This window comes from Rousettus aegyptiacus, unplaced genomic scaffold (assembly GCF_014176215.1).
Source record: "Rousettus aegyptiacus isolate mRouAeg1 unplaced genomic scaffold, mRouAeg1.p scaffold_m13_p_4, whole genome shotgun sequence".
In the NCBI taxonomy this organism is placed as follows: domain Eukaryota; kingdom Metazoa; phylum Chordata; class Mammalia; order Chiroptera; family Pteropodidae; genus Rousettus; species Rousettus aegyptiacus.
In genome coordinates, this window is record NW_023416307.1 from 8,750,171 (window position 1) to 8,762,220 (window position 12,050).

Below are 12,050 nucleotides of genomic sequence, written 5' to 3' on the forward strand. Positions count from 1 at the left end.
GATGGTCTAAGCAAGTGAAACTGAGTGGGACTGTCCCTTCCCACAGACTGGACTGGGATCTTCGCATTAGTCTTCATAACATCTCACTGGTGATTCATACTAACTTTACTACTCACTCAAGTCCTTAAGGATTATGATCCTGCCAACAAGCCTCACCATCTCCCTTCTGTTTTTGTCTTCTTGCTTTTCAAATCCAATATTAGGATCTCACAATTATCACTCAAATTACATTCAGATATAGACCATCGATACAGCCTACCAAGTTTTTTGGGGGGATCCAGGTTCTTTCATCTTCTGTGATCTGCAAGTTTTACAGATATTTTTAGAAACTTCATGAACAGAATCAAACCACAACCAGAAAACTCCCTGTAGTGTGATGCTGATCCATTAACGTGTTCTCTCAAGAATGGTGGCTTAACTTGTTAATGACTTGCCTAAACACATTTTTTTCTATCTCATCCACAACATAGTAAAATGGTATCAAATTGCTTTCTACAATCTAAGTACTGTCAACTATTTCTGTGATTTGTAGGCCTCAGACTTTGGCAAAAAATAAAAAATGAAAAGCCTTATTATTATGATGATTTTTACTCAGGCAAACTATGGTAGATCTTTCTAATAATTATTTTATCTTAAGCTATCATAAGACATTCCTATAATAATCAAGTTTTAATCTTTACTGTAATCAGCAACAAACTCAGGGTTTCAGTTTGTAAAATTCACATCATTTTGTTAAAAACCGGATAGTGATTTGCCCTTTATGAGCCTTCTGATTTCTCTAAGACCATAGCAGCTCTGTGGTCTCTAGTCTGGCTGTACCCTGGACTTTAACTCAGTTAAGCTGAGAGCTGAAACTCCCTGAAAACAGCAGAGAGGGGTGTGTATGTTGGGAGCAGGGGTCCACTGAGAATTTCTGAACCCGTCTTGGATTTCAGTTGCCACTTACTTCCCACTTAACTGTTTCATCTTTGATCTTGTTTTCCAAGACAAACTAAAGAGAAGCAAAATGACCATTGAGGAATCTCTCTTTTTTTTGTCACATCCATCTTTATTGCACTACCACTGCGTCCTCCAGAGTGCTTTTGTATTCCACATACATTGAAACACAAAACTGTCCTCTTAGATTTCCAAGTCAGTTTCCACATCCTACAGTGGTGAGAACTTCGACCTCCCGGGAACCTGACGGCTTCTGTAATCCTGTGCTCACCTTGGATTATGTGGTTCCTCTTCCTATTATGCATAGAATGAGCTCTCAATGGCTGAGTTTCAGTGGGTCTTTTGCACAAGTGCTTGTTACTTTAAGCAGTTCCCCCTTTTCTTCTTTACTTCTTTACTTTTTAACTTTTTGAACCATCTTTCTTTCCAGACTCTAATAGTATGCAACCAAAGTAATTCCCTTAATGAAGTTTTAAATTTGCCTTTCTAGTTAGAATACTGAAAGGTATATTTTAATTTGTCTAGAAATATGAGGTGCCTTGGGGTAAAGAATGGAATAGTGCGGGTTTTCCACACTCAGGGCATCAGAGACTATATTGTAATTACCACTGATGTAGACTAGTTGTACCATTTACTAAACCACAGTTTTTGATATTTCAAATCTTATTACCACAGTGTGTCTGCTTTTAAGTTTGACTTATTATAAACATGTTGATTTTTTTTTTTTTTGCTGATTTTTTTTTACCAATTCTAAAATATTTAGATTTAAATATGAACTATATGTCCAGGAATAAGGCTGACTCAGAAAAAAAGTAGCAACGCTTAGGAAAATTGTCCCCATTTTCTCAGACCTCCCTATGCCACCGCTCTCCCCACCTCAGTGGTGGTGGCCTGGTTGCCCTGCCATTAGGTATCTTAGTCTTCTCATAGTCCTTCCTCCTGTGTCTCTAACTAAATGTAGTCACATGTTCATTTACTGATAATGAGGTGTAAGTGTACAGAAGTGACTCTTCCTAGGAGATTATATAGTTCTCTCCATATCTAGATATAGATATACAGTGAAAGATCTATGTAATTATATATATTCGACAGGCATTGGATGTTGTTAAAAGCACTACTGTCTAGCAGGAGGGAAGATGAGAAGTTACACATCAATCACTCATTTATTCCTCCACTCCACATTTATCGAGCCTTTTCTACGTGCCAGGCCTGGGTCAGGCACAGAAAGACCAAGGTCGTTGCCAACCAAGCCCTTAAACTCCAGGACCTCTCCTTTTAGTAAGGGAAAAAGATATCAGAAAAAAAATAATAGATGTGCACACAAAGGATATTAAAATCAGAAGATTAATTATGAATTACAGTTCCAGGTTAGCTATCAAAAAAATGGAGAAAGAGTATCCCATGAGTAAAAATGTGGGAACAGTATGAAATAGCATCTCAGGTTTTGAAGACTGCAGGTTTTGGCATGTGCTTACAGCAAAGGGTTCTCATTTGTCAAAGTGGCTTGAGAGAAAGCAGGTACTGGACTTGAAGAAACATATGTCTAATCTCGGAGTTTAGACTTCATCACTAAAACTATGAGACGTTTTGAAAGTAAAATATACTGGGCTCTGTGAAATAAATATTTGAAGGTCATTTTCTCTTCCTCTACCTCTTATGTTCTCCCAATGACCTTTCTGCCCTAGGTGACTTTCAAAAGAAGACAGTTAAACTTCATGTCTCCTGCGTTATCAATAAAATACCACTTTAACATAGGAAAAAGGTACAGAGACACAACTAGGGGGACGGAATAACATTTGTCCGATGGCTCATATCGTGAGATTTCTGAGTGCATGCGAGTAAGTGTATAAAGATCTCTATATAGACATAGACATATATATGCATTATTTAGCTATTTACATATACTTATCAAATTTTCATGCTTATAAACATGATTGACATGCAATCATAGCAAATCAGAGATTCTGCTTTAATCTGAATCTAGCAGAGACTTTATCATTTAATATGTGTCTTACTACAATTATTATAATTGTTCCACTATACATAAGAACTTTTCATAAAGCAGATTAAATTGGCTAGGAAAAAAAGGTGCTATACTGCATAGAAATGACCTAAAATTAACATCTGCAAATAAACCAGGGACACGTGTCTGTTTCCGTGTGTCAGAATCATTTCTAGAGACTGATAATCTGACTTAGTACTTTAACTTAGATATCCTTTTCCATCTTGGCCCCAAAAGAATGCTATGTCTAATCTTTTTTTTTTTTTTTTTAAATACTAAGAACCAAGAAATAATACAATTTTCTCTTAACTTTTCCAGTGCTTCAGTTCAATTTCCTGCTGGTTGATTTCTGCTTCCTCCTTTTTATTTCCAAGAAATTTTACACTCTGCTCTACAAAGGACAGCGCGTTGACTGCCTGAAATAAATGTCTATGGTAATAGAACAGTGTGCAGCAGCCTGCTAGGAGCGTGAGGAGTGCGACATGCTATTGCTTTCAACAGGAACAGACTCTCCCACGGTTCTCTTCCACCAAGGGCGCCTGCTGCCACGAAGTGGGCCAGGGACAAACACTCACATGGTTAGAGGGAAATAAATCTGCTGCTGAGGATCAGGTTACTGAATCTGAGTTATATAACCCAACGGCAACCGAGTCACCAGAAAATCGCTAGCTCTGGATGAGGTTTGTGGAAATGGTGACAAAAGAACAAGTTAAGAAGTAAAAAAAAGAGAGGAAATAATCATTTTGCCACCTCAATTTATTTCTGAATATGACTTATTAAGAGCTAATGGCCTATGACCACTGCTACAGCTGAGGAATATTACTTATGTTTAGGGCCCAGGACCAAATATATTTATCAGATATAAAATGTAGTTTCGAAGATCCTGGGAGGGCCTGAATCCCAAAATTCCTCTCTGCACTGGTGGTTTTACACCCCAGAATGTCTTCATCAAATGATCAATTGCTGGAATGTGTGCATTATCCTCATCCAGTTGTCTGATTATGGGATTCAGAGGCTCTAGAGAACTCTTGAAATATAATTGTGTTCTCAACGAGGTTTTGATGAATTAGATGTTTGGATCTGACAGATAATCTCAGAGTAGTGTTGAAAACAAGTAAGAAACAGGAAAAAAAAAAAAAGAAAGAAAGATGGTGAAATAAGGCCTGGGATATCATGATTTCGCCTTTATCCAGCCTTCCTGGGGCCACTCTCTGAAAACAAAAACAAAAAGACATCACTTGTCCTGGATAGGGGACCACAGCAACCAGCAAGTGTACTAAATGAGCAGATCAACACAGGCGGAAGCTTCCGGGTTCTGTAGGTTAGTAGTTTGGGTCAGTACCCACCCTATTTCAGAAAGTTTTGTAGGCAGCTTACAAAGATAGAATACAGCAACAGTAGAGTGAGCTAGACATGAGGGAAAGGAAGAAAAAAATTGTATGGAATTAAGCGAGGACCAAAAGAAACCTAAACAGAGAGTGCCAGCACGCATGACACGTCACCTAGCCTATCTGTGATCAGAAGAGCACAGAAACTGCCCCCAGGGAGCCCGAGTGTGGAAATCAAAAAGGCCAAACCTGCAATTAGACAGAGGAACAGAAAGGAAGACAAATATAAGAATAATACTATTAAAGAAAAAAAAAAAAACTCTCACTACTATTTATTGAATCCTGATTAGAAACACGATAAGCAATTCACATACATTACCTCATTAAACATTCACAGAAATCATGAGACAGATTTTTTATTCCTATTTTATATACTAGGAAGCTGAGAACTATAGAACTTATCAGGTAGAATATACTGGTAGAGCCATCATTCAAACCCAGGTCTGTCACAGTCCCAAGCCACATCCTTAAGCACTCTTACAAGGTCAAGGATAAGGTGAAGGGCCGAGTAAACACAGGAATTAGCCAAGGAGTGGAGAATACAATTCCTGGGGCTGGGGGATGGTGGCGGTAAAGAAAGCAGGTCTACCACAATTCCTCCGAGTATTGTTCTCATTGCATGTCACTAGAAGTAACAAATTGTGCCACATAAGAGTAATATCTTTCATTATTTCAATGACCATCATAATATATGTATATTTTTAGAATATTGTCATTTTTGTTAAATAATTTCCAAAAACATAAATTTCCTTCTAAATACCTAGTTAGACTTAAGTAAAAATTGATATAGTTGCCCAACCCAGGGTAGTAAATATTATCAAATAATTCTTCTAAAAAATATTAAAATTGCAAAAAATAAAAATATTTGGTCCTCAAAATGTAACACTTCCCTTTTCCCATTCATTGATTTATTTAACAAACATATATTAAGAATCTACTATATGACAGATCTGCAAACTTTGTGTAGTGGAAGAGATCTCTGTTAGTATATAAAATTATACATAAAGTTGATTTTATATATAAGATTGTTATATGCATATAAAATTAGGGCTGCCACAACTACTGTAGAAAAGTTCACAGTATTTTAAGAGTGCATAATGAAGATTTTTCTTAATCATGGCAGTTAAGGAATGGCCTCCAACAGAAATAGTGTTTGACATGAATTCTGAAGGATGATTGGGAGGTACCCAGTTGAAGGAGGAAAGCGGGAGGGTAGAAAGAACGTTTCTGCAAGGGGGCAGAGCATTTGCAAGGGCCCTCTGGTGCATGGAAGCCAAAAGTGTTCATGGGACTGAAAAAAGGCCGGCAGGGCTGGGATGCTGGGAGGCAAAGCCGGAGAAACAGAGGAACCAGAGCATCAGGCAGCACCAGGTCGGCCAGTCAAACATTTCTGCCTCTGTCTCACTCCTCGCTCACATAGGTTAAACACAAAACATTTGCCTCTAATAAATATTGTGTTTCAGTGAAATCTCTAACCACTTGAATATCTACTATATTTATCTTTTGTAATAAATAATGGGTGTAGAATATTATAGTAAATATTTAAAGAAGCAGATTTTTGTCATAGCATTTATTAATTTTTTAAAAAAAAGCCCATCTAGACAGACTTTTTGCTTGTGTTAGCTTGCTTTTCTGCTTGTGTTATCGCATATCCCTTCTTAACTGAACACATGTCTATTTTTTGTGATTTACCTTCAAATTCATTATGATTATATCTTTGTACCTCTGATACATTATTTCACCCCCTTGAATTCCTGCACTTTATTCTTAACTAGCCTGTGATCATGGACACATCGCACAATGATATTAAGAATCACGTTCATATCACTATTTACAAATATAATATCTAAATTTTATGAAATTACATTATTTCTACAGCATTCATTTTTCTATATTAATGTCCTTTTATCCATTCAATATGTATTTACTTTGCAATTATTATGTGAAAGATTGTAGCACTTTATAGAACTCTATAAAATAAATTATAAGAAGAGCAAAATTATTAGGTTAAGTACAGGTTGTAATCAAGAAGACTCTAAGCTTCATGGAGCAAATGCTGTATCTTGTTTGCTCTATTCTCAGTACCTGACAATATGTATAGAGAGCATTCAGTATAGTTGTTGTATTAAAGGATAGAATATTGAAGTAGAGTATTGAAGAATAGTAGTTCTTTAGTAAAGTCATTTATTTGTATACAAAGAAAATTAAAATAAGAAGTAGAATAGGTCTATATATATAGTTTTTAAATCCAGAATGCTTCTCATTCGATCTGGTTCCTTTTGCATTGTGAGTGTGTGTGTGTGTGTGTGTGTGTGTGTGTGTGTGTGTTTATGAGCCTAATGGCAACAGTTATGGCTTATTTCCCATGGGAAAAGATAAATAAAACACACACATACACAGTGATAATTAATTCAGAACAGTGTTCTTAATTCGCACATTTCCATGGTTGGAATGACTGTATGTGTAGATTTTCTAAACCAGTGCTTTCCAATCATTGCCAGCAAAATGCCCTATTTTGGAGCATGAGGTGTAAGATTTCACAAATTGGTATATATTCCTTAGGCCTTTTGAAAATAAGAGTTTCTATTTTAGAACTACTTCTTAAACAATGAATATTTTGAGAAAAAGCACACACTTTTTTCTTTCTTCCAGCATTCCTCTTGCATAGTGGGACACTGGAGAACCAATTACCAGTATGGTTATCCTAAGTGTATTCTTATAGGTTTTTCTTCTCTGCAAAAATGTTTCCAGTCTTTTTGATTATAAATGTTGTAAGGTATGATGTGTGAATCAACCCTATCTGTGCCGATACAGCAGAATAAAAGATATAATGATGCAGAAGTCAAGTGTTAATGAATAATTCATATCTGACAGTGTGTGGTATTGAGTTCTATGAGGCAACATTCCATGGCAGAGAGGTCTTCAAAAGCTTCTTAAATTCATCTGCATCAGCTCATTGTGTTTCTGCTTGGGTGGCAGAATCGATCATTTAGAATGAGTGAAATGACATTCGGTGGTACTGCTTGCTAACAAAGATAGAAAAATATGTAGGTGTTTGTCACTACAAAACATGCATGCACTCAACAAGTGGTGATTGAGTTCGTACTTGGTTCTTGCAAGGTGTTCAACATTGGGGGTCCAAAAAAATAAATAAATAAAAAGTACAACACAGTATCTGACTCCATAAAGCTTGCTACCATTTGTAGAGATATAAAAATAAGATAATTACGTCTCACTATGATCCAGATTATAAAGCTGTCACCAGTTGGCCAAGATACTTTGCCTACGCTTCAAGAAGGATTTGAGTAAAATAATATAGAGAGAATGTACCACCACATAATGGTCCAGAAATAGGTTCTTCTTAAAATTAGTAACTAGAATGGCCAGGGTTATCACTTATCAGAGTATCGGTGTGTCATTGAGACATGTGGTGAGATATTTACTAACTTATGCCTTCATTTTTACTAAAAAATAACTTTCTATGAAAGTTAAACATAGCTATGGAGTTTAATTTAGGTTTCTACTCTTTCTTGTATTAAGCCACATTGGAAATGAGTTCAATTTAGACCTAAAAAAAAAAAAGAGAATCAATCAACTTCATGATGATGGACCCCTGGAATTTTGAAAACCAGATTTCTTCTAAGAGTAAATGATAGAAATACAATCTGGTTTAAAGGGTTTGCTCTAGAGTAAGGCTGGTTAGGTTTGAATACTGGCTCTATCTGAATGTGATCGGAGACAAATTTTTAACAACATCATTAAGCTCATTTTCATCTATATAATGCAGCTAATAATGAAAACCTAGCTCAATAGGTGATATAAGAACTAAAGAAATTACATACTTTGCACTGTCCCTGGCTTTTTAAATAAAATATCAAATGTCAGAATTTCTAGGACCGTATCTATATATTTATAATATTAAATATAATTTATCTACATCTAAATCTACTTTAAGCTCAGGTTCACCAATATGCAAATCACTTACTAAGGTTTTCAGGTATACCTGATCTGAGCTTACAGCAGTCGGTTATATTGGTTTTCTCTGATGAAATGCTTCTCCTGATAGTCATACCCTTATGTAATGAATCTGAGCGGGCTGCCAGATTTTCTTTAATCAATAGAAAGTGGCAAAAAAGACATTGTGCCAGTACCAGAGTTAAGTTTTTTTTTAAATCGACTTTTCAATTACAGTTGACATACATTATTATATTAGCTTTGGGTATACAACATAGTGATTAGACATTTATATACCATACTAAGTGAGATCCACACTAAGCCTCGTGCCCATCTGGCACCACACATAGTTATTACAATATTACTGACTATATTCCATATGCTGTACTTTACATCCATGTGACTATTTTTATAACTGGCAATTCGTACCTCTTAATCTTAAAGTGAAAGGAATTAGGAAGTACAGAGCCAAGCTTTAAGAAATCCTGGCAGCTTCTTCTTTTGCTCTATTGAAAACTCCAAGCCACCAAGTAAAAAATCCTGTTATTTTGCTGGAGATACAATGCAGAAAGAGAGAAAGATCCTGAGACTACATTATAGAAAAGACAGGCTCAATCATCTAAGTGTCCCAGCTGATTCAAGTCCCCAACTGACCCACAACCCGAACATATACCCAAGTAACTGCTGGCGAGACCAGAAGAGCCATCGAGCTGAGCCCAGCTCAAATTGGAAATGAGCATATAAAATATTTTTTGTTTCAAGACACCAAGTGTTGGATGTTTATTTGAACAATAATAGATTCCTGGAACAAGGCTTTTTTTCCTCTCCCCTTCACTTTCTTCTCCCATCACACGAACTTTTTAGATTTCTTCCCACATGCACCCTTTTCATGAATAGCCAGCTGGTTGACCCATAAATCCTTGGAAGCTGATCTAAAATATCACTTGAGTCATTTATGGCATTTATGATACATGTTATTTAAAAGGTAATGGGATTTTTGGAAAACTGAGAGTCCAACCCACTTGGCTTCAGTGGCTCAACGTTATATCAAATATAAGTTCATGAGAGTCTTTCTGTAAGAACAGCTTCGTGAACATTCAATCACCTAAAACTTTTCATGTTTTTGCAATTCGCTATAACTCTTTGTTGACTCATCATGATTTGGGCATCGTAAAATATTATAATATATACTAATGTTCATAAAACCTCATTATTCATTAATCACTATTGCTGTTGGGTTCTGATATTCTTTAGAATTGCAACAAATAGTTTTCACTTAGAGCTTGTGTCCAAAGGCCATTAGGCTCAAGACCTAGGGGAGAGCCAAAGTTTCAGTTCAAATATAAAAAAAAGACTACTGCTATGGAATTCCCTCTTGCTTGGGGGAGGTTGGTCTTTCATTCTACTAAAATCAGTTGCAACTGATTAGATTAGACCCATCCACATGAGGGAGGACAATCTGTTTTATTCAAAGTTAAATGTTAATCTCATCTAAGAACACTCTGACAGAAACATCAGTATAATGTTCGACCACATCTCTGGGCCCTGTGATCCAGCCAAGTTGACATATAAAATTAATCATCACACTCACCTTGAGATCTGAGCCAACTGATAGTCTTATGCATTGAATAGGTGGAGATAAATAGTAGTGGTGTTTGAGTAGAGGTTATGGATTAGATAAATGGCCAAATGGGGTTCTTACTACTTAAACCTCTCCACCTTAGTGACCAGTATACAGATATTCAACCAGATATCTTAATATGAGGAAGAGAGATGACTGTACAGACTGTGAGAAGGAAATCCAAGCAATGTGCTGTATGCCTTTCTCAAGTCTTATTATCTGATGCCTCTACCTCTCTGTGGGATGACTGTGAAGGCGGACAAAAGGCTGCAAGTTACTTGTTATAATTATTCTGAAGAAGTGGAAATTCATTAAATGAGATCATGCAGGTTTGAGTAGGGAGGGAGGGAATCATTCTCTAAAATAGCATTCAAATAAGATGTTTCAGAACACTTCTGGTTTTACATGTAAATAACTGTGACCCAGGATTTCACACTTAAAATTTATGTAAAGTTGCTATTGAATGTAATTTTGAAAACCCAAACACATTTCTTAAAGTTTTTCCTTTAGGCCAACATTCCTTTTCTCTAAGAATAATGTAAGATTTTGGTCATCTGTACAGCTTTCATATTTTCCTTATATGTGACTTTCAAAAATGATTCACTATAATTTAAAAGTCCCACTAGTCTACAGCCACGCCACCCTGAACAAGCCTGATCCCATCGGATCTAGGAAGCTAAGCAGGGTCGGGCCTAGCTAGTATTTGGGTGGGAGACCTCCTAGGAAGACCAGCTGCTGTAGGTGTAAAAATAAATAAATAAATAAAATAAAAGATTATAAGCTGGCAAAGTCCTGGCAATCTGTGAGGTCAACCAAGGGTTGCCTCACTTAAAAAAATAAATAAAATAATAATAAAGTCCCTTTAGCAAAATAGCCCATCACAATTAAACTAAGCTGCGTTATACTTTTTTAACCAGAGAGCATTGTTATTTTGCACAATATTAACATATCCATATGATATCCAAAGATATACTACCTACAAAAAAAAAAAAAAAATACAGCTATCCAGAATACTTTTCTCTCTAAAACCACAGATATCAGGGATTTTATAAACAAGTTTGATTGTTTCTTGTTAGTTTAAGCTTAGGTTTTTGGTTGTGTGAAGTTGCTTTCTCAACATCACTGACTTCTTAATCACTCTAGAGATACTCTCAATATCATAATTCACTATAATTTAAAAACCTAGAAATATAACGTAAAGTCTTTCTTCCTTGCTTTTTTAAAGCCTTTGCTCTTGCAACTACAAACTGAAGTTTGCACCCAAATTTGTAACTTTTTAACAAGGATCCAAGAAATACAGAACAGTTGTTTGCTTATTTGATGACTCTCCATTTAAGAATTGAAACTGAATTATTTCTTAGTAATCACTTACATAAAACTCTCTAGCTCTAATTTTTAATATTTATTCCAGTAAGTCATTCTTCTCACAAATATGTTTGTTCTGTTATTGGAGTTACTATTTTCCGGTTAACTTCAAAATATATCTAGCATCAAAACACTTTTTACCATCTTCACCATCACCACCAAAGCTACCTCACCCTCACCTGGGCAACTATAGCCTCAGCCTCCTCCCCATATGCTTCTGAACTTGCCCGCATTTGATCTAGTCTCTGCAGAGAAGTCAGCGGAATTCTGCAAAGTAAACTGGTTATCACTTGCCTTCTTACAACCCTCCTTAGTCTTCCCATTAAAATAAAAATAAAGGTCACGAACTATGAGCAATCTTCCCCCTCTCCTTCTGAATTGATGTGCAATTACCTCTCTCCGTATTCTCTTTGCTTCACCCCCACTGGCTTACTTGCAGTGTTTTTAGTATGATCAGCAAGCTCCTGCCTCAGGGTCTTTGCTCATTCATAAAACTCATGCATTTCCTTACTGAGCTCTCTGTGCAACGAACAAGTTACATCCAACCAGAGAAGCCTTTTCTGACTATTTTGAAAAATATCCCCTTGCTCGCTTCCCATGCCCTAACCATGCTTATTATCATCTGTCATTTTATATAATTAACTTTTTGGGTTTTTCGTCTCCCCCGGTGAATGTAAACTTCATGAGGAAAGGGCATTTGTCTATTTGCACATGATAGCAACTCTTGAATATAAATAATGCATAATGTATAGGAGACACTCAAAACATGTTTTCAATGAATGAA

General features: G+C 36.2%; 1 protein-coding gene and 1 pseudogene across 5 annotated transcripts in view; both read left to right on the forward strand.

The window, feature by feature from the left end:
• GRIK1 (glutamate ionotropic receptor kainate type subunit 1) overlaps positions 1-12,050 on the forward strand; it is a 330,275-nt gene that overhangs the window by 87,195 nt on the left and 231,030 nt on the right. The window lies entirely within an intron of this gene.
• Positions 10,527-10,645, forward strand: LOC118602004 (annotated as a pseudogene).